Source organism: Euprymna scolopes, chromosome 43, assembly GCF_053919585.1.
Source record: "Euprymna scolopes isolate OS-2025 chromosome 43, ASM5391958v1, whole genome shotgun sequence".
Classification (NCBI taxonomy): domain Eukaryota; kingdom Metazoa; phylum Mollusca; class Cephalopoda; order Sepiida; family Sepiolidae; genus Euprymna; species Euprymna scolopes.
Genome location: NC_136524.1, coordinates 46,802,420 through 46,827,357, shown reverse-complemented (window position 1 = coordinate 46,827,357; position 24,938 = coordinate 46,802,420). Strand labels below are relative to the sequence as shown.

The following is a 24,938-nucleotide window of genomic DNA, read 5'->3' as shown; positions in this document are numbered from 1 at the left end:
CTCGTCACCGGAAAACTCGAACCCGGAAAATTCGTCCCCTTTTGCTAGTAGGAAAACTAGTCCCTTATTGAATAAATATCGATTGAAAACACATTTTATGACCGTTCTTGAAGAAGATATTGTCTTTAAAAGAGAATACACATCCCATAATATTTTTTTAAAATATTTTTACTTGTTTACTGTTGTTTTAAAAAAATTAAATTAATTTGTAGTGGACTGGTGGATATATTATACATATCCCCCAGTCGTACAAGATAGGAAAAATGATTTGAATTGGGAAAGGAAAAATGAATTGCTTTGAGGAAGGAATGAACAACGCGTTTACTTGAATTAAACGAACTAGAATTTATTTTGTGAAGAAACAAGTGAAAGAAAAGGGTACAACACGTGTTCATGTCCGCATTCGTCTCTCGCTGTTTACTGGTGAGAAGGAGAAAGTCTATTGTTGTAGAGAGAGAGAGAAAATGAGAAAAAATCAATCCAGGCCATGGAGAGAGAAAGCATATAAGGTGTACATACGGTCTGTTAGTTTTTTGCCCCATATGGTAGCAAGTGGCGTGAGGCACGTGCGTGTGTGCGCCTGCCGAAGCGGCGGCGGCTGGTGCACCGACCACTCACCTCGGAAGCTGGTCCGAAAAAGGAAGATGCTGGTTATTGCTCTTGCTTTTATAATTGTTTCCGGTAGTCTTTTGCGCATGTGTGGATTTCCTTTGAAAGGGGAAGTGACGTTGTCCTTGTGTGTGTACGTGTGCGCGTGTGTGAGTACATGTGTGTACGTTAGCGTGTGTGTGTATACACGTGAATGTGAGTGTATATACGTGAACGTGAATATATGTATGTGTGTGGACGTGCGCACATATGTTTGTGTGCGCGTATGTATATGACAAGTAATATAGCTTGAGATGTGAATGCATGTTTTTGTGTGAGACTAGAAAAGGCTCCCACAAATTTTTTTAAGTTTAATTTTCTACCTAGCTTTGAAAGTTTTTGGTCTTTCAACTTATTTTAAAGAGTTTATTTAAAAAAAAAAAAAAAGTAATGTCGAGTGTTACTTATGAACAAAAAATATCCGACATTTACAATTTTATTTTATTTTTTAAAATACTTGTAAAACAGGCAAAGGGATGCAACATTTCGATGATGGGACAGAGGTTGAAGCCTAGCTAACAGTGCATGACCTATTAGGTTAGCAAATCTCTTTTGAACTCTGCCTAAGAGTGAGAGACTAGTAGCACATGCACCAGCCCAACTGTGGCAACAATAGTCTATACATGAGCGAATGGTGCCCTTGTGTAGGCTCGGGATACTCTCAGATTTAAGTAACTTTCTAGCATGGTAGAGAGAGCCCACCTTTTTTTTGCAAAAGCCATCATAATATATGAAATAAAGTGATTTTTATATCGTAAACTGCTTCAGTATTTCTGGGACTGACGCCAAGTTGTACTCCTCCAAAAAGTCCATAGATGTATAAAATAATGTCATTTTTAACATCGTAAATAACCCTTTCTTCTCCAAAAGATATACATGAAATTTAATGCTTCCTTTTTCCAAAATTTTACAATTTTCCTAAATTCCTAGTCTAACCTCTTTTTTATGATTTAGTTTTTTCGAATCTCATGTCTATTTTCACTTGCAGACTTCAACATTTCTACAACACTGACCTTTACAATTCTTCATTTTACAAACAGTTTTCCGTACTAATTCTTTCTCGATTCTTATAGTTGAACTTGACACCGCTTCTGCAACTTTTAGATTGTCTCAGTTCCATGAAAACTCAGTATTCAACAATTTTTGGTTGCAATATTTTTGATATAATGGTATTATTTTTTTTAAAATTAGGAGGTTTTACTTATAGACACTGACCAATCAAACAAAACCGCATTCTACTAGCAACCAATCAGAAACCGGAATTGCTGCATAAAAATATTAAATTTTTTAGAATTCCTGTACATAATGTATACACGAGAAAGTTCTTTGCTTTTTGCCTGCAAAATTTTAAAGCCCGAGACTTAAACAGAACAGCTATCCATCGGAAACTCTTTTTCATCTCCAGGACTTGTACAGAATAGCTACTCATCAGATACTCTTCTGAAATTAAACATGGCTTTCGATTCAACGTCCCTTTCCTGTTCTAACACATCACGCTTCGTTGTCATTTCAATATCAATATTTGTCTTGGCCATCTGTTTAGCTATCCTGTATACTTTCTTCTTTTGGTCACTCTCATCGTAGTGTATCCGCAAATCTAGCTTGCTTAGCTTCTATCTTGGCTTGGAATATTGCTCTTCTTTCTTCCACCTCTATCTCTAGATATGCATCCTTATTTTCTCTGCTGATTCCATCATTTCCGCTTTTCTTTAATACACTTCTCAATTTTCTTATTCCACCATTGTATCAATCGATCGATGCCTCTGTTCAGTCTCGAAAGACAAAGGATAACCCCTGTAAGGCCAGCTGCATATGTAATTGTGAGGCAAGGGTTACGCAATCTCCAACCACGCCTCTCCTGAATCGGCATTGTTTGAGTCTAGTGGCAATGAAAAGTCCAGAATAACTGGAAACAATGCTGAGATAAGCGGAGAGCACATACAGCACCTGGAAGTCCCAAATGGTCACCCATCTGGCTAGGCTTATTGTTGCTTAATTTTGGGGACCTGACGGGAACCAGTGTGTCAAACGTAATTATGCTGTATATATATATATATATATATATATATATATATATATATATATATTAGTTATATTTTTGGAATAAAGGATTCCAGCAGAGTGCTCTATTATAAGGAAAAATCCGAAAATAAGAGAGTATTATGTTTTATTTGCAGAAAGTTTAGATGAGATAAAGTTCTCTTGGTTGGAATGTCTGATATAGAGAGTGAATGTTAATCAAGTTAAGGAGTATGCAGTGATGATGAGAGAATGATGATGAGAGGAGGTTGAATTTAGCAAAACAATCTGCACTCAAAAGTTTTCCATTGGAAATATTTATCTGCAGAAAATATTTTTAAAGTTTACAATAACAAATTAGGCACAAGGCCATCAAAAATGTGGGGTGAAATCCATGCTTCCGTTCAGTCTTGAAAGACAAAGGATACTCCTTAGGGGCAGTTGCGCATGTAATTGTGAGGCAAGGGTTGCGCAATCCCAACCACACCTCTCCTGAATCAGCACTGTTTGAGTCTAGTGGCAAGGAGAAGACCAGGACGACTGGAAACAATGCCAAGATAAGCAGAGAGTGCATAAAGCACCTGGATGTCCCAAATCGTCACCCATATAGTACTGACCAGGCTCAACATCGCTTAACTTCAATGATCCAGTGAGAACCGGTGTGTCAACGTGATTATACCGTATATTGTATCAATATATGACTTGGGGACTCTTTTGTCCACCCACAAGTCTACTCTGTTTTACCCAAACAATGCATCTTTCAGCATCTTCCACTGTTCTTCCACAATTTCTGTAATAGATCTGGTAGCTGAACGGCCCATCATTTTATCTCTAAATTTGCGGTTCACCTGTTCCTCATTCAACTGCTATGCCTTTCCCTTAGCAATAAACTTTCACTTTATCTCATGAGCATAAAACTTTGGCATAAAGTTGCAAATAACCAGCTCGTGCTTTGTCACGGTTTTCTTCATTAGGAAAGGATTGATAAAAGGAGCCGACTTGGTTGATCTGTCTGTCACATATGACACTGCAAATCACTGCATCCTCCTGAAGAAGATGGAGCTGACAAGAGACCTGCAACTTACAAACATCACTGGAGTCATCATAAAAGACAGACGCTCTTATGTTATCCTACACACAAAATAAAAGTTGCTGGCATTAACAAAACAGTGGATTCCTCAAGGTAGTGTGCTGGATCTGTTACTGTACAACATCTACACTAATTATAATGTTTACACATGGGACCCACACGTATGCAGTCTACGTCACAAAGGAGACCAATACAACGAATAACTTGAACTCAAATTTTTGTGGTGCAACGACATTTATTTCCTCATCTTCCCGCTATGCATAAATTCTCATTATGCCTCTAACATGATCGTTTTCTCTAAAGTGATCTTTCCCCATTTTTATAGTCTTTCTTTTTCCTTACTGTGACGGATTTTGCATACATGTGTCTGCACTCCGTTACAGTGAATGAACCAGAACACTGAGCTTTTCATCTCTACTGACAACCCTTGTGCAACATAACGAGAGACTACGTTTGAATCAGTTGAGATAAACATTAACTCAGCCTTACATCAAGTACTCCTCTACTAATGACTTCCACTGCAAAAACGTAAGTGTTGGGGACGCACCCTACTACTTGGAATAATGAACTATTCCAAGACGTCACTTCCGTCCATGACATCACTTCCAGGGAACAAGAACCAGTTTACCAAGAGGAGTAAGAGACAGACATGCGGAGAGTATAGACGTCACAACTAGTCCAGCAGTGAGCAAAGATATTGCTCAATTACCATTGTTCTGTATTTTTGTTAATAAATGTTTATTTAACTGTTACTGTGTCTTTCTCGTCATTTATTCAAACACTAACATCAAAACAGTAAGTCTGTTTGAACTTGTAAATAACTATTTTTTTTTACTGTTTATTCACTCTAAACAAAGCACAGTGCCACCAAATTTACAGGAATACTAGGCAAAGAATTGGGCAGCAAGATATCTGTTCACATTATACTTGAACTTCTGCATGTCAGTACAGTCCGGGAAACAGGGACCCAGGAGGGAATTCCAAAATCTGTCAGTTCAAGGGAAGAAACTATTAAAGTAGAAGGCTTTATGGCATCTGAGGATCTCTACAGTGTAGGGGGGGGGATTTTTGCTGCTTGACGGGTTTGTTGGGGGGATTTACGCCGAGGGACTACAAGCACCTTGAGTTCATCAGAGTACATTCCATTAAAATACATTTCAACGATGGAGCAAAGGCTGGAGTTTGGCTGATAGTGCAGGCATAACGACTTCTTCACCAAGTATTATTTCTACAGCACTCAAGATTTTTTTCTGTACTAATCTAATTTGTTGGCTCATACATAACAAGATGACCTCCCTTTTTCTTAAAAAAGATGTTGTTTGCAACAAACTTGTTAATGACAATTCACTCTTTTTTAGCATTTCTATCATCATATCCATTTCCTTCAGAGATAACACCATTAGAGATTTTTCCAATACGACCATTCAAATCTCATTTTTGTTATTCGTTGTATCTTTCCAGCCATTCCTCTGATTCCAATTTCTTCCATTCTTTTTTAAAACCTTTTAGGAATTGTTCCCAGTGCTTCCACTATTACTATTGGCTCACCTGGAGCTTTCACACGAGTCAGCAAGCGATCTGATTGGAGACCTGTGGTGTTCTCTGGAAGCTGAGTGACAACAAGTCTCCCAAGACGTCCAGCTCTCTCCTCCTCCTCCTCCTCCTCCTCCTTCGATAGCATTTGTAAATAAATTTGCATCATCGCAACACCCTCTTACCATTGATTTCTCGCTGGCAGTGGCCATTGGTTTATACTGGAATTTGAGTGGCACTAAGCCTCCCCAAGATGATGATGATGATGATGATATTATTATTATTATTATTATTATTATTATTATTATTATTATGATGATGATGATGATGATCGTTAACTTCACAGTGTTGTGATGCTTTACAGTTTTTTGGGGGGTTTTTTTTTGTAACTCAAGAGCGAGCTTTTACACCAAAACTAGTGAGCATAATCAGAGAGTCACTTATATGGAAAGCATCTAGCGTAGCTTGTTTGCTGTGCCAAGCAGAACTGACTTCCGGAGTACGGTGATGTTGTACTTGATTCCCAAAGAGTTCTACTGTTTTTCAAGAATTAAGTAAAGCGCATCTATGACGATTGGCATGATGTAAGTTCTTTCTTGCCAACCTTAATAGTTACTTTAATGAGCCTGTTATAAAAATTATTTTTTACATCTTTGGAGAAGCGACATTGTGATTTATAAACAAATAGTTGTAAAAATGTTCTCACCATCAACATAAAGGATTCACTTACACAATTAACTTCGTTTTGTCGACCCAATTTCTTTGCAATCCAACTTATATCCTACTCACAACCATTCTAGCAGATTTATCTTTCCAGAGAGTTTCTTGGACACAACACAGTTCAGTACATCTTCTGTCAAGAAACTCAACAATCTCACCGAACCTTCCACACGAGTTTACAAAAATGCTTTTATCGAGACACCATCTCTAGGGGATTGCCAATGAATTCCGATCTAGTGATAATAACAACAGCGGCATACGAGCAATAAACGCAGAATTAAAAACGACAAAAAATTTAATGAATTAACAGAATGACCATGATGAATAATTGAAACAAAAAAATACTTTTTTTTTAGAAATAAAAACCAACTCTAACATGTTGGTAAGCAAAAATAAACATAAAACTATGAAAAATGATGATGATGATGATGATGATGATGATGACGATGACGACGATGATGATGACGATGATAATGACGATGATGATGACGATGACGAAGGCGATGATGATGATGACGAAGGCGATGATGATGATGACGATGATGATGATGATGATGATGATGATGATGATGATGATGATGACGATGACGATGATGATGACGACGACGACGACGATGATGATGATGATGATGATGATGATGATGATAATGACGACGACGACGACGACGACGACGACGACGACGACGACGACGACGACGTTGATGACTATTATGACGACGTTGGTGACTATGATCACGACGTTGATCATGATGATGATGATGATGATGATATGGACGATGACAACGATGATGATGATGACGGGGACGGCGTTGATGACGATGATAAACAACTCAAAGATATTAGTAAGAAAAAATAAACATAAAACTAAGGAAAAAAAGATTGAACCTGAATACATGCTACATCATCATCATCATTATCATCATCAGCAGCAAACACATCCTTCTCCTCCTCCTCCTCCTCCTCTTTCTCAACATCATCATCATCATCATCATCATCATCATCGGTTTTATACGTTAACATGCTTTTAACGGTTGTGAGAAATTGACTTGCAAAATGACCTGTTCCTGACCGAGTCTTTCTTTATCTTTTATTTATTTATTTATTTATTTATTTTTTTATTTATTTATTTTTTGTCTCAAGTCAATATTTAATTCTTCCTCGCTTGTTTTCCTTGAACTGGACCCTGCTACCTTAACTGTTCTACATCTACTGACCCAAGAACTCTCATTGATTCTTTAGACATGTCCATATTATAAAAATCTACTATTCTACATATATCTACTTACACTGCCTTCCTCTGAGGTCATCAGATCTAAGCTTATCTTTAAAACTCATATCACACATCCATCATATCATCCTCATACCATTTGTCTTCCAACAATTCATGTTCTCAACCCCCGTTAGCCAAGTTTATCATCACAATGTGTATACATATCTGGTAGACATTTCTCTTGGTTGACAGTGGTAATGCTCTGCTGGTTAGTAATGACAGACGTTCCCTGAACTTGTTCCATTGAATCCTAACTCTTGCAATCACACAAGCACCTGCTTCATTCTAGGCTCCAATCATATCACCAAGGTAACAAAACTTGACAACCTCACTAGATTCGGTAGTGACATATAGCAAGATCGTACATCTTAAAATAAGAAAAGGTTTAAGACAAACAAAATTTATACTAGGATTGTTTGCAAGTGCAAGTGGCATAACGGATATGGTACTTGGTAAACGTCAGCTGTATCTAACATTTTTTTTTTTTTTGCGGTTTATGTTTCAATATTTAGTGAGGGTTCTTAGAACTGCACGCCTATGGAACTCTGTTCCGTCTGCCTGCTTCCCGCCGGACTACAACTTGGATGTCTTCAAGTCCAATGTAAACAAATTCCTAATGAACCGCCCCCTTAAGTAAACACTTCATCAAATCTCCACACTAATGTAATGTACTTGCAATAACCCTTATCCCTGAGTGGCTTCCGGGCCTTGATAAGTGGTGATCACTGTGTAAAAAAAAAAATGGGTTGCTCTCAAATTTACTATTGTAAAATACTTAGAACTTGTACATGATCATGGCCCATGGAATAAAAGCATGCTTCCTCCATAATTAATCACTTGTACTCTGTAGTGATAAAGTTAATTAGTATGAGTTTTGGCGAGGGCCACATCAATACATATGAGGATAATCTGGTGGCAAACGAAAATGTAGAGATATGTATGATTGTAGCGAGGAGGGGAGTGAAAAAAAAAAAGAAGTAATTAATTAGATATTGGTCTCACCTCGTATCAGTGGACTCTCTCCCTATAAATAAAACCTTTAAAATCTCAACAAGTCTCCATTGTGTTTTCAAGCATGAATAAATTCATCCCAAGTTAAAGAGAACAATTCAGATTATGTGGCATGATGCAATTTCCAGCTATCTCAATATATATATATTTTATGGAAATCGCATGAGACAAGACATGAATCCATTAGATGTAAGGAGCTAACAATAATGAAAATTGATTATGGAAAAGAAAGTAGATGCCTATTGACCTTAGTGTTGAAAAGACCAAGGCTGCAGGTAAAAGAAAAACAGTGAGCAGGAAGAGAGTTCCACAACGTTGCAGTCCTTTGAAAAAAAACTAGTGAAATAGGAAGCTGTATTACAAACATTACAAAGATATTAAAACAAAGAATTAGTGAAGATCACTATACCAACGAGTCAAATGAGCTGGAACAAAGGAAGCAGAGAATAAATCAGACAATTCTGAGGAACACATGCCATAATAGTATTTGTAGAAAAGACTGAGACTAGCAACATCACATCTGTGAGAGAGACGTTGAAGTGGAGAAAAAGTGTGGGGGGGGGGCAATCAAATTACAATTTATAAGAGCCTTCAAATGGGACACAGATTCACCATCCCAAATATGACAACAATACTTCATACATGGTTTGATAGTAGATTTGTAGAAATAGAGAATAGCATCGAGTGTGAGAAAGTGTTTAGAGCGATAGAAAGAACCGATTTACAAGAAACAGAAAGAGCAATGGATTTAATATATGGACTCCTAAAAAGAAAGACCAAGTAGTTTTAAAATCGATTTCTCATCAAGCCATCCATAAGAATCTCAGGAAGAAAAGGGGCACACCTACAATTGAAGGACAATAACTGGGTCTTAACAGGATTAAATGAGACAAACCATTTCTTACTCCAATCCATAACTGAACCCAAATCAACTTGTAGATCAGCTACATATTTCAACTGATCCAAGAAAGAAGCTATACCAAAATAGAGGATGGTGTCATCAGCATAAATGTTCTGACTCTCCAATCTGGTCCAAATTGAAATGAATGGCTCCAGTCTTGGGAAAACACCATGGTTTGACAAGATTCTTGGTCCGACCTGATCTGAAATGGAGCACATACATAAAATCCATTGCCAAGGTCGCCAGAAAAATTTTTATGCTCCAGAATTTATTTTTCTATATCGTCACCACCATTCTCTATGCATTGTTGCCAAGAATTCAATGATGGATCTGCTTCTGATTCATGTTCATGACAGGGATTCCTTTCTTAGAGTCTCTCACTGTCAATATTTACAACAGAGAGATGAAACTTTTAGGGTTTTTTTTTTACACAGTGATCACCACTTATCAAGGCCCGGAAGCCACTCAGGGATAAGGGTTATTGCAAGTACATTACGTTAGTGTGGAGATTTGATGAAGTGTTTACTTAAGGGGGCGGTTCATTAGGAATTTGTTAACCTTGGACTTGAACACATCCATTTTAGTAGATATCCGACTTCCAATGCAATCTTCCACCTGTATAAGAGCCAAGTACATCCTAGGATGGAGTACTGTTGACACATTTGAGTAAGAGCTGCTTGGAGCTCGCTATTCTGTCTTGATAGAGTTCAAAACTGGCTTCGAAACCTAGTAGGTGATGCTCTTTTCTCTTCCCTGCAACCGCTTTCCCACAGAAGAGATGCTGCAAGCCTGTCTCTGCTCTATCATCATTTCCATGGCAATTGCTCGTCTAAGCTCCAAACTTGCCAAACTTTCACAAAAACACTCGTTTAGTTAAAACCACTATCAACAATTCCTCCCACTCTACTGTGACCAAATTTGAAGACAAATTCCATGAACTAAGCTTCTTTCTAAAAATTGCTAGCTTGTGGAACTCTATTCTGCTGATATGCTTTCCAGCTGACTATAATATGGTCGTCTTCAAGTTTAATGTAAACAGGTTTCTGCTGAGCAATCCCCTTAAATAATCAAATTATACCAAATTCTCACTACTAACGACTACTACACTGTTGTCCTGATAACTATCGTACAACCATTAACCCTTATCCTCGAGTGGCCTTCATATCTTGATAATGTGGTACATTATCAAGATACATGGTTCATTTTGAATTTCCGTGTCTGGACAGATGCTTCTATCTTTAATCTGACCCAAATCAATTATCTGCACAACCACGAGGGGATCATACAGGGAAAAGCAACGATCGAGAGAATAAAAAACAAGCAACTGCGCACATATGTGTAAAAGCGACTAATTTGGTTACTTGATTGCTCACTGCAGAAAACACGCATGTGCAAAAGTAAGCGTTTATGAAAACGCTATACATAAACTGTTTAACGTTAAAATGTTGCACTAGGTTTCTTACCAAGCAGGGTTAAAATATTAAGATGGTCTTCATCTTGATTGGTGTCATAATGTCCATGTTGAACTAAAAACAAATGACGAACCGCTGCTGGAGAATGTCTTTTGACCTCCTCCTCATATGCTCGTATGTCAGCTTTAAATCCAGATGGCTCAACCAATGAATTTTGTCCTGTCTACATCTCTCAATCCACAAGTAAGGAATTAATTTTAGCCTCCGTGAATAAACTTTCTCTAATAAAACCTTTGAAACCTCAACAAGTCTCCATTGTGTTTCCATGCGCGAGTATATTCGTCTGATATTAAAGAAAAAAATCGAGAGAATGGAAGACCAGCAACCATGCACATATTTATAAAAGAGACTTTATTTGATTTGGTTACTTGTGTTGTAAGTATTAGGGTTCTCATAGTTGACTGATTCACTGAAACTAAAGATACTTAATACAAATACTTAATAAATGCAAATAGTTCACAAGTACATAAATACACATTTATTACGAATTGACAAACATGAGGAATAAAGTAACATCACAATATAAAACAAAAATAAATCAGTAATCACTTTAGACGCGGTTAGAGTTCTACTGTGTCTCAAGTGGGCATAGTTCCCACGAGGAGTAAAAACGTACCTTCACTTGTAATGGCCGGGACTCACTGTGTGTGTGTGTGTGTGTGTGTGTGTGTGTGTGTGTGTGTGTCTCCAGAGAAGTAACTCTCCGGTGTCTATATTAACTGGTGTTTTTTTTGCCCATATTTCACTAGATCTGATTGTTAATTGGGGAAATCGTACACTTTTGCATGTGCACTTTTGCAGTGCCCTTTTGCGCATGCAAACGACGATGCTGTGTGATGTCAAAATGTTACAATTTCTCCAAGTCTTTAACTTGAAAAGCATTGTTTCACAGGCAAGTACAGGATACAGCATCTCTTTCTGGACAACTCATACGGAACTCCCTGGAAAATGATTCTAAGACACTTGTGGATTTGTTGACTTGTGCTTGTTTAATGAACACAAGATATTTATAGATTTGTAAAGATTGACATCAGCAACAGTGTAGTATCTGTTCTTCAGATGCTGCACTTCAATTTCTTGTTCTCTGTCAGTGGAAGAGAAATCGTTCATGACTTAGACAATTTTTATTTTTGTTCCTTTTCTCCACATTAAAAAACGACCCTGGTGTCTAACCCTGTCCCGTGGGGAGGCATTGTAAATAGGAACATTATAGAAGTCAATACCATGCAGAGGTGTAACGGACCAACACAAACTGAAGCAAAATCATATATATGATGATGAAGTGAGTTATGCAACTTCACCTTTTATTTACATCATCACAATGCGTACACATGAAGTCCTACCTAACTAATATTCCTGGAGAACCAAGTGCAAAAGAGATTCAGACAATTGCACTTAAGGGAACAGCGAGGATACCAAAAAGAGCTCTCGGTTTGTTTCAGTAAAAAGGCGGGGCAATGTTGGAAGCTGGTTTGGCTGCCCCATACCCAGCATTATAATCTTCAAAGGAAGAAAAATAAAAAAAATTAAAAAAAAAAAGTAGATATGTGTACGCATGGGTGAACGAAAAGTAGGTGAAAAGTAAAGAAACACATTTATTTAGAAATCACGTATACGCACAACTATATGTAATAATACAATTATGTCAATGAAAATTGAATGTTAGTTATCAACGCAAGTGTTCAAACTGTTTTCCTTCTTGATTTACACACAGCTTTGAAGTCTCTGTCATACGTTTCAAAAAACATTTCTACTTTTGACTCACCCCATATATGTATATATATTTAATACTTTTAACATTGCATTGTCTTCTTACAAGCCCAATAAAAGAGTAATAAAAATTGAACATGCCAATGAATAATAGACACTTTCACGCCTCCACCCCTTGGAAACACTTCAAATTAACTACGAAAATGCCAGTTTTACATCTCCAACAAATTTGAAAATAATTTCTGACGAGGACGCTTCACAGAACGTCTGAAACGCGTAAAAACGATTTCAATGATTTAAAAACATTATTACAATGATCCAAACATAATTCTCAATGAAAAACCAAGACACGGAATAATAAAATAATGTTAAAAAATACACATTGTTGGTGACTACCCCCTTATTTAAATATATATATATATATATATATACATATATATATATATATATATATATATATACACACACACACACACACACACACACACACACACACACACACACACACAGTAGCGTAATGGATTACGTGCCGGACTGTAGTACATAAGGTCCGGGGTTTGATTCCTAGAAACAGTCAAACTACGCAGATTACTGTTTTAAAATATAATAAATAAATAAATAAAAATATTATCTGTTTACATTCAAATAAAAATAAGGGCGATTTTCTAAAAAACAAGATCTTCAAGGTGAAGGTACTAAGTTAACCGTATAATCGCTTAAACAATCAACAAAAAATCTATGTAAGTATATATATATATATATATATATATATATATATATATATATATATATATATATATATATATATGTGATGATCATATTTATTGGCACGGTAAAATAAAAGTTAAATTTTGTCTAATAAATTCTAAAAAAGGGATTAAATTAAAGAAAATAACAAAGTATATTATGTATTTTTAACTGGCCTTTCCGATGCAGCAATCGGATTTTAGAAAAAATAAATAACAAAGGAACAACAAACATAATTGCAAAAAACCCTTGTTCAAAATTATTGGCACGGCTTTGTTTTTCTTTTAGTATCAGTATAATATCAATCAATTTCCGGTTTACGTGCTTTCTGAACTTTTTTATAGCCATATTATGCTTGTTTAACGCTAATTTAGTGAATAATTTTTTTCAGATAATTTTTAGATAGCGATTTATTTAAACTATTATAAGTGACTAAATTATAATTTTCAATCGCCATGGTTAAAACTAAGGAACACAGCGAAGACGTCAGGAAGCTTGTTGTAGCATGCCATACCAATGGGGAGGGCTATGATAAGATTTCAAAGAAGCTAAACCTTCCCAAATCCACTGTTAGAGCCATAATAAACAAGTTCAAATCGCAAGGCCACGTTATGAGTTTAGAGGGTAGAGGGAGAAAAAGGATTCTTTCCCCAAGAGATGAACGGAAAATTGTTCGACAAGTAAAACAAAACCCAAGGATCTCTGTTGGGGAGATTGTTGATGAACAGAGCACCTCTGGAGTGAATGTATCTCGACATACAGTTGGTAGAGTTTTGAAGAGAGCTGGTTTAAAAGCATGTTGTCCGAGAAAGACTCCCTTATTGAAGCCTATGCACCTGAAAGCAAGGCTAGCCTTTGCAAAACGTCATATTGATAAAGATGTTGCATTCTGGAAACGTGTTCTATGGACTGACGAAACGAAAATAGAGTTATTTGGCCATAATAAAGTGTCTTATATTTACAGAAAATCTGGCGAAGCTTTCCTGCCTAAGAACACCATACCCACAGTGAAGCACGGTGGAGGCAGTTTGATGTTTTGGGGATCCTTTGCTGCCTCTGGACCAGGGCGACTTGTTAAGGTCACAGGTAGCATAAAAAAGGAAGATTATGTTAAAATATTGGATGAAAACCTGAAAGACTCTGCTAAAGAGCTCTCACTTGGTCGTCGTTGGTGGTTCATGCAAGATAATGACCCAAAGCATTCGGCTAAACTGACTAAGAAATGGCTTGAGGACAATCATATTAATGTTTTGGAGTGGCCATCACAAAGCCCAGACCTTAATCCAATTGAAAATTTATGGAGAACATTAAAATTGAGGGTAATGCAAAGGAAGCCTAAGAATCTTATTCAATTGGAGGATTATTGTCAGGAAGAGTGGGCTAAAATTACTACTGAAGAGTGCAACAACTTGGTTGTAAACTATGAAAAGCGACTGAGGAAGGTAATCAAGGCCAAAGGCTATACAATTGATTATTAAATAAATCGTGCCAATAATTTTGAACAAGGGTTTTTTGCAATTATGTTTGTTGTTCCTTTGTTATTTATTTTTTCTAAAATCCGATTGCTGCATCGGAGAGGCCAGTTAAAAATACATAATATACTTTGTTATTTTCTTTAATTTAATCCCTTTTTTAGAATTTATTAGACAAAATTTAACTTTTATTTTACCGTGCCAATAAATATGATCATCACTGTATATATATGCATACATATATATATATATATATATATATATATATATATATATATATATATATATATATATGTATATATATATATATATATATATATATATATATATATATATATATATATATATATATATAAGAAGAAAGAATTAATAAAACATGTTAAAAAAACTTTAAGGATTTTGCTGTTTGTCAGATTAGTCGAGAGTATGTATAGTGAGAGGACACAAGTGCCATGAGTTCATTGGGGCATATTTCCTTAAAGTGCTTGTAAAACAGGCACAGTGACGAAACATTGTGGTGATGGGACAGAGGTTAGAGCTTGTCCAACAGTGCAGGACCTATTCGATTTGAGACTCTTCTCTTGACCCTGTCAAAGAGAGAGAGAGACTAGTGGTAGATGCAGCAGCCAAGATGGGGCAACAATATTCCATGCATGAGTGAATTGCGGTGTTGTAAAGATATAGGATACACTCTCTGGTATGAGTAGTTTTCTAGCACAGTAGAAGGAGCCCACCTTCCTTGCAGCAGCCTTGCCAGTTTCCTCATTGTATTTGTTTCAATTCATGCTGCCTGTTGGAATGGTAAAAATCTATAATCTGGCAGGATTTTTCCTTCTTGTTAATTATGATGTCTGGTCTCATTGCTGGAATGGGATTATTTATCATGGCCCAGAGGATTTTATGATTTCCGTTTTCAAATACTGCTACTGGTTTGTGTTTATAACATTTATCTGAGTGCTCAAGATACAGTATTTTGCACAATTCCCAGTGTACGGCCCTCCCTACCTGGTTGTGTCTATTCTTATAATCTTTTTTGGATTAGTTTGCTGCATTCGCTTATTGTATGATTTATTGGTTCGTCTCTTTGTTCACAGAGTTTGTAGTTGCTGTTTTCTTGTGTTTTGGTAATATTAGCTTTAATGTAGTTGGTTCTCATTGGATTATTTTGTGCGGCTGCTAGTAACAATTCATTTTTTCTGTCCAGAAGTGAAGCTTGCTGATCTTGCCGATCCGGGAGATGGGTTGGAAACGTTACTGTCTATGTCAAGGAATGGGATATAGAAAAGTTATGTGTGATGCCACCAGCTGCATCTGTGTAACTATAGAAACCAAGCCAATTAGTTGGGTGCTGGTATCTAGGGAGAGAGAGAGCGCTGCATCTATAATTGATAAGCTTACTTGATATTTTGTACATCCTTAAGCATTCTGTTATCCATTCTCGAGGGATCCTGTCATTTGTCTTCCTGTAGTCGATCCATGCCATGGCTATGTTCTTTTGTCTACTTTTTACCTCCTTCAAGATCTTTTGGCTTATGTATAATAGATCATGCGTTTCTTTTTCATCCATTTTGGCACATCTGCTTCATGGATACATCGTTTCAAGTGAAAATTATTATTATTATTCACTCACTAGGAGTTTTGCACAGGCTATCATCAAAGAATTCTCTTGGAGAACAACTTGTGGTGTTTCCTGGAGTCTGAGTGACAAGTCTCACCAGATTTCCAGTATTCTTCACCTCTTTCAATACCATTTGCAAATTAATTTGCATTATCGCAACAGCTATTTATTATTGATTTCTCGTTGGCAGTGGCTTTTGGTCTTCACTGGAATTTGAGTGGCAATAATCCTCCCCAAGGTTCCAGTCCTCTTTGCTCTCCTCTAGCGGAGGTCTATTTAGTGCTTTCTCTTCTCGGTCTTTCCATCCTCCTTGATTCTTCAACTATTTGGTGTGGCAGTGGCAGCAGCAGCAACTGTTGTTGTTGTTGTTGTTGTTGTTGTTGTTGTTGTTGTTGTTGTTGTTGTCATCAACATCATCATCATCATCATCATTATTATTATTGGCTCACATGGAGCTTTCACTTAAGTCATCAAAGATCTGATTGGAAACCTGTGGTGTTCTCTGGAAGCTGAGTGAGAACAAGTCTCCCCAGACGTCCAGCTATCTCCACCTCCTTTGATAGCATTTGCAAATAAATTTGCATCATCGCAATAGCCTCTTACCATTGATTTCTCATATTCAGGTGTTTTTGTTATTCTCATCTTTTGTCATTCTCATGAATCTTCCGTGGAGTTGTTTCTCTTCACATTTTTCTTTTCTCGTTTTGTCATTTGTCTCTCTGTTTTCTGTTTTGTTGTTTTTTTTTTTTTTCAGTGTCTCTCACTGCCATGATTATCCTTTTAGTATTTTTCTCGTTCTTTTTTCGTGTCATTCACACAGTCTTCTATGCAGACCAGTCCTCTCCCGCCGTCTTTCCTTTCCACGTAGAGTCTGTCAATATTGTCCTTTGGGTGTAGTGCATTATGCATGAGTTTCCTGGTCTTCTGGTCGAGCTGTCTCAGTTCTTCTTTTGTCTACTCTATAAACGATTTAGAATATCTTACTAGTGATACTGCCCATGTGTTCATATCTTCTATTAGGTTTCTGCTATATAATTTCGTTTCCAGGAGTTTTCTCGTTCTCTTGAGGTATTCTTTTCCAATTCTCTCTTTCATTACTCTTGCTTTGATGGTATCTGCTTCTAGAATTCCCAAGTATTTATAGTCGTCTTGTTCCCCTAGTGCTCTCATCTCCATTTGGTTGGGTAGTTCCATGCCTTCTGTCGTTTCCAGTTTTCCCTTTTTTATAATTAGTTTCCACTCCGAATTCCATTTGGATATCCTGATAGTGTTAATTAGTGTCTCTAGCTCCTTTTTGGTCCTTGCAACAAGTCTCAAATCGTCCAAACTTGTATCCAGCTTGGCACTTTCTCAGAATATTGTTCAGGGGCATCATGGCTATGATGAACAGTAATGGTGATAGTGAGTCTCCTTGGAAGATGCCTCTTTGTATGTTAATTTCTGTTATGTGTCGTCCATCAGCTGTCAATTCCAATCTCCACGTTTTCATTGCATTTTCTATCATGTTGCTGATCCTGCTTGGTATTTTATACATTTTTAGGCATTCTATTATCCATGCTTGGGGGATCCTGTCATATGCTTTTTTGTAGTCGATCCATGCCATGGCTAAATTCTTTCTCCCCCTTTTTACCTCCTTTAGGATCTTTTGATCTATATATAGCAGATCATGTGTTCCTCTTTTTCCTTTTCGGCATCCTTTCTGTTCCTCGGGGATGAGTCCACGATTATTCAGGGAGTGGTAGATTTGTTCCCTCAGTTGTACTGTCAGTATCTTCCACATAGTGGGTAAGCACGTGATCAGCCTATAGTTGCTGGGGATGGTCCCTTTCTCTGTATCCTTCTGTAGTAGTGTAGTTCTACCTTTTGTTATCCAGTCTGGCACATTTGTTTCCTATATACACTTTTTCAGGTTTTGAGCTAGCCTTTCATGTAAGGTTGTGAATTTTTTAAACCAGTATGCATGTATCCCGTCATGCCTTGGTGCTCTTCAGTTTGTCATTTTTCCTATGGTTTTCTTTAGGGTTTCCTTGCTGATTTAATTCGCTGTTCCTTCTTCTATTTATTGTAACTCTTCTTACATGTCTTTCAGCCATTTGGCATTTCTATTGTGATCTCGTCGCTCTTCCCATATATTACTCCAGTAGAGTTTTGTTTCTGTCGGATTTGGTTGTTCTGTTTTTGTTTTTCCCCCGATCACATTTTGGTAGAATTGGCTTTCATTAGTTTCAAATATCCTGTTTGTTTGAATTGTTCAGATTTATATCTATATCATCTCAATCTCGCTTCTTTTGCTTTTATTTTTTGGTCCAGTTCTTCATGTTTCTTGTTTAGCCTCTCCCTGCCAGTCACATTTCCATTCTATTCTAGTTTTCAGGTCAATTTAAAAAAAAATAACTTCAAATTGAGGAGGCAAAAAGAAAGTTCGCACAATGGGAAATTTTATTTAAATGTAACTTTAGGACATTAATACAACACAAATACAATAGGAACATAATGAGCTAGGAAATATTTAGTAGCATAGCCCTTCTGCAATTTGACAGCCTGCAATCTTTTGGGAATTCCTTGAATTAGACTGCAGCAATACTCTGGTGAGAGGGTATCCCACTTTTCTTTCATTTTTGTCCAAAGTTCTTCCAAATGTGAAATTTTATCATTGCGTAGCTGTTGCTTGATGTAATGCCATACGTTTTCGATAGGATTGAGGTCTGGAAATTGTGCAGGCCAATCCAAACATGGAATATCATGCTCTTCCAGGAATCTTTTGACATTGCCAGCTGTGTGAATGGGAGCATTATCCTGCATGGAGATGGGATTATCATCCAAATTCCAACCAAAGTAGGGTAGAAAATTTTCAGTCAACATATTAATGTACTTGGTCAAATTAATTCGAACTTGCAAACGAACTATAGGCCCTGGACCATTGGTAGTAATAATGCTCCACACCAAAACTGAACCTTGCAGCGTTGAAACTGAGCACCTAGAATTAAATTCTTTGTCTTTCCTCCAACAGACGTACTGCATACCATCACTGCCTAGCCTATTGAACTTGCTTTCATCGCTAAAAAACACTTTTGACAAATATGAAAAGTCATGATCTTCATTGCATCTGACGGCGCTTTCTGTTCTTTACAGAAATCATTGTGTACAGGTTGTTTAAACAGTTACATTAGATTTAGCTTAAATTTGCGGTTTTTGAAAAATGACAAGTGCGGGCGTTTTTTTGCTGGCAATGTTGTAAAATGTATGACCTTGAAATATTTGAAATTATACTAGGAATTCTAACCGTACAAACCACATCATAAACTATAAAACAAACGTTAAAGACAACAACAACAAATCCCCAAACCAAACCAATTTCCAATGCAGGCATATACACTGTTCTGAACCAAAAGTGTCATCATATATAAGTTGGTGAAACTTAACGTAGATTAGAGAAAAGGCTCAATAAACATAAAAAAAGATTTAATAAATAGCAATTTTCTAAATGCCTTAATCTCTCATTCAGTGCAGCATTATCATACTTTTGCCTTCAAACAAACAAAAATGGTCAAATTTATTTTAAATAAACCGCAACAGAGACTTCTTGAATCAGTGATTATCACAAATTCGAGCACAAATAAAGAAAGTGGAAATTTCTATAATTTATCGTCATTAATAAGTAAACTCCTATTAAAAGAACATAATTTTATTTTAGACACAGATTAACTCTTTCACACCATAGAAAACACCACCGGTAATAATTAATACATATAATCAGTCAATGAATTAGCAACATAGCAAAAATGCACTCATTTCATTTGAATATTTGAATTATAACGGACATATTTATTCTAAAAAGAAAATTACATCATATCTGTTTCAAATATATTAACGGCTATATGACATTAAAAAATATCTAATTCTCTTCACAACGCTATAACTTTTTAAAAATTTCCAATGACGTTTTTCGTTCTGAAATAGAACATAGTCATCCTTTTCACAACAAATATATTTTCAAATATTGTACTGGTATTTTATTTTCTTCCATTTATTCATCCCGAAGAAGTCTTACGATAAAGATGAAACGTTGATGACATATAACTTGGTTTGTCCTTTTTCATCTCTCTATCTCTTTCCATTATTCTCATCATATATATATATATATATATATATATATATATATATATATATATATATGCATATATATATATATATATATATATATATATATATATATATATATATATATATATATATATATATATATATATATAGGTTATATGTAGGTTAAAAGATGTGTTTGAAGGCTTAACAATACAGAAAGCAGGACATTCATAGGTAAATTAATAATTGACAAATTCAATAATTTTCAATTAAAATATTTATTTACCGGTGTGAATGGTTGTATCCATTTGTTGTTGATGGTATCAAGTTCCCGAATCTTTGGAGATATACATCCTTGTCCAGGGAAAAGAAAAAAAAATAGATCCAACTCTCAGGACTGTTGGTTGGATTTAAATTGACCGTTCAACTATTATACTATCAACAACAACTGGATACAACCATTCACACTGATGAATAAATATTTTAATTGAAAATTATTGAATTATCGATTATCAATTTACCTATAATTTATTAATTAGATTATAATTTAATTATTGAATTATCAGTTATTATTAATTTACTCATCGTATATTTAACAATTGTCCTGCTTTCTCCATTGTTAAATCTTTCAACACACACACACACACACACACACACACACACATATATATATATATATATATATATATATATATATATATATTTAATCATTTACTATAATAATTAAATACTTACAGACACTAGTGTTTCATCCTTTTGGGAATCATTAGTGCAGGGTGTCACAGTTAACGCCAGTCAAGAGATTCAAACCCTGGCAACAGAAGTCCTATCTGGCTTATTAGCAAGGACGCAAACCATTCAGCTACCGACAACTGCGAGAGAAACAGTTGAAATTAAACATTTATTCTTTTTAAATGTTTTTAACGTCAGTCAGAGTGATCTAGTCATTATATAATGATCTACACATATGAGCTAAGTTGACCAACTTTATTACAACTGAAAGTGCTCAACGATAAGAACCAAGTTTATAAAAGGGGCTGATATATATATATATATATATATATATATATATATATATATATACATATATATATATATATATATATAATATAAAGCTGTGTGTGTGTGTGTGTGTGTGTGTGTGTGTGTGTGTGTGTGTGTGTGTGGTCACGAATAGGCTCCTATATGGTTGACTATTTTAAAAAAACTGATTGCATATAATGATAGAAGATGTATCGAGACACAGAAATGGGTATGTTTGATCTGGCAGAACGGTGGTTCATTAAAATTGTGGGGTCTGCATTCGCGCCTGGTCCACAAAGTATGGAAATAAAACATTTTAAAATTAAAGAAAAACGTTTACAAGTGCTTTTGATATAGATGTACATAAGAATACTTTGATAAGTATGTTTTAACTTAAATAGGGATGGTATAATAAAATTGTGGGGTCTGTGTTCGCGCCTGGCATCCATAGAATGGAAATAGGCACAAACTTTAATAAAGACTTTTCATATCTATCTGTATAAGTATACTTTGATAATTATGTTTCAGTTTGAAGAAATATGGTATAATAAAATTATGGGGTGTTCGTTGGCGCCTGACCTCCATAGAATGGAAATATGTCACAAAGTTTAACAAGGTTTTTTAATATAGATCCACAGAATATTGTGATAAGTGTTTCAGTGTGAATAGGTATAGTATAATAAATTATGGGGTTTATCTATTTTATTTTTACTTTCATCATATTTTGCTTTGGTTTTGCTACTCCCAAATTCGAAGCTATCTCTTTACAACCCTTCCTTTTCATAACCTATCATACTTTCATAAATCAGAGTCCATTTTCTGTAGGCTGTTTTTGAACCCAGTCAACGATGGGTACTTTTGCTAGTATATATATATATATATATATATATATATATATATATATATATATATATTTGGATACATCAGATTACTGTTCTTATCTTGAGTGCCATTTGCATAAGGTTTCAGTCGATGTAACCTCTGACCTTCTTCAGGTGTATCTTGTCAGGAATGTTTCTGTCCAACTCAGGAATTTGGACAGAATTTTTTACTTCACGGGGGTAGCATGTTCTTGTTTTGTCAGCCAAGACAGACTGAGCATACAACTCTGTTGCATTCTTTATTACTCCTTTACAGAAGGTTGCTTTACAGTACATCTATTATGTTGGAATCAACGGAAATAGTGATTTCTGTGTGCAATGGCAGCAGCACATTCTGGAGAAATCAACGGCTAGCTGTTAGGTTTTTGCTGGAATTTTTTGGAGGGTATGAAACGGTCTATACCTACAATTAATCATTCCATCAGATCTGATACTATGGAGGATATGTTTTTTTTAAACATGGAACGTAGAGGTAGATCTGATATGAATATATGAAAGCTATCCCAGTCAGCCATAGAGTATCGATATACTGTATGATGGACAGGTATGTCAGAGGACTTATTACATTTTGTTTTTACCTTAACTGAGACAACTGAGTGGTTGGAAGATCTCAGTGGGGACAGAACGGAAGATGAACATAGCTCAGGACAAATTGTAAGAAAAGGTCTAGGAGACTTGCATACTGACCATCAGTGTCAGGCACACGAGTGGGTTTGTGAACAATCATAAGCAATAGAGAAATCGTGATAGAACCTCCCCTCATCATGTCTTGTTTGAATGGGCTAACCATTCCATGTTATGAACATTAAAGTCTCCACAGACGTGAACGTTAGCTGAAGGATGAGCAGACAGGATGTGGTCAATTTTCTCAAATATGCTCTTAAAGATAGTAACTCTGCTGTTATAGGGGCAATAGAGAGCAAATATAGAGTAAGTGGTATGAGTAAGAGCAATCCAAAAACACATATAAGGCAATTTAGGATATTCTCTGGTGATGTCCCTACCACATGGAAAGCCATCTATAATGTAGGAATATATTCCATGCCCATGGCGATCTTGGGGGTCAGATTTGGATGTTAAATTAGAATATCCTTTAATTATGAACTCATCTAGAGATATAGTCAATCTAATGCCAGTTTCCTTTAGGAAGAAGATGTCATATTTGGTCTCTTATAATTGGATTTCAACCTCTGGAAGGTTGGAACATAGACTCCTAATGTTGAAGGAGACGTGTTAGTGAGGGTTTATGTTGGAACTTGGAGATCTAGGTTTAATCGTGTATTCTTTCTGGAGACTTTTCATGATCGAGTTTTAGGATTTGTGGAATAGGTCGACAGACTTGGCTAGAGCAGGGCAGAGAGGGAAAGTTAGGGAGAAAAAGAAGTGAATTTTTTTTTTTTGTAGCACATGATAAGGTAAAGCCATAACAATTACTCACTGATATGTCATCAAGAAGCCTTATCAAAAGTTACTGTATTGTCCAGAATCCATTCACCAAATGACAATACAGCAGCCCCAGTACTTTGCACCTTTGATAGGATAGTCCAAGGATCGGGTTCCTGACTATCAGGTGGATAATGTCAGCCCAGTAAAACGTTTATCTCCAACACCCTTATTAGTGACATGATTACAAGGATAGAAATAGAAACAGAAAATTTCTGACATCTAAAGTGATTGCTCATGCAAAAATACTGCCGACCTAGAATACAACTTTTTCTTCTCACTTTGTCAGAAAAATCACTCGTTCTAAACGAGGACTGAGAAACAAATTAGGAGAAGCGAGAGTTACGGGAGCTGCTGACAACATGCCCGCAATGCATTGTCTACTCTCCATTAAAAAAAATGATTATAATATTAAGTATTCTATTTAATATAAGTTCAATTGACCTGTTTAGGGGAAAGTATGGTTCCCCTCTCAGTAATTGAAATAAAGACAGAATTCAGTTGGCACAGTTAACGTATGCAATTCTTGAGCAGATCGGCTAATTTTCGTGAGTCATTCCTGACTTTATTTGAAAGGAAATTATCTACTCCTTTTGCTAACATTCGACGCTAGGCGGCACATTTATTAGTACGACTATTTGAAAAGTATAACTAAAATGGAATGGCGTCGGTAGTTTTTTGGGGGGGGGTTCTTTTTTTTTTTTTTTTGCAAAAGAATGTGGGCAGATGTTGAATTCAAAATGAGAGGATGCGTTTATTTTGAGGATAAAATAGCAAGTGAATTACAACCACAAAATGACAACAATAAATTCCAATAATAAATTTGAACAATAGTATTTGAGAAGGGGTTTTACAAATGTAGAAAGAAAAACAATTGGGTAAATAAATTAACACATAACTGAAAGAAAAACAGATTTTTAAAAATAATTTTTCTTACCAGAATTCAGTTACCAGCTTTGTAAATAAATTTTCAGGTTACATTAAGACTTTGATAAATTTTCTTTGTCACATTGGATTTATATTCTTTAGATATTGCTAGAATATTACATAATGCTGCTCCACGGGCAGCAACATTAAAATTATCTTCAGCCGAACAGGACCAATTTGCCATTTCGAAAGAAGGAGTCCCTACTTCTGAATTACTAATGACAACGGCTTTACCCTGTCGGGATCTGTTCGACCTCCTTGGGTGATTAGCCCTAAGGGAACTCACTAGTTCTGAAGGCTGTTCAGTCCTAGCTTGCATTGTAGTTTTAGTGACCATAATTAATTTATATATTTTTTTTCTTTTACAGAG

At 35.9% G+C, this 24,938-nt stretch overlaps 1 long non-coding RNA gene across 3 annotated transcripts in view; it reads right to left on the bottom strand.

Annotated features, from left to right (window-relative positions):
• LOC145268321 (uncharacterized) overlaps positions 1-24,938 on the bottom strand; it is a 100,047-nt gene that overhangs the window by 10,226 nt on the left and 64,883 nt on the right. The window contains exon 1 of one of the 3 annotated variants that reach the window (XR_013864872.1): positions 21,030-21,158. The exons of the other annotated variants lie outside the window; for them this stretch is intronic. This is a non-coding gene — a long non-coding RNA (uncharacterized LOC145268321). Of the gene's footprint in view, positions 1-21,029; positions 21,159-24,938 lie in introns of those variants that run through there. 3 annotated transcript variants of the gene reach the window in all.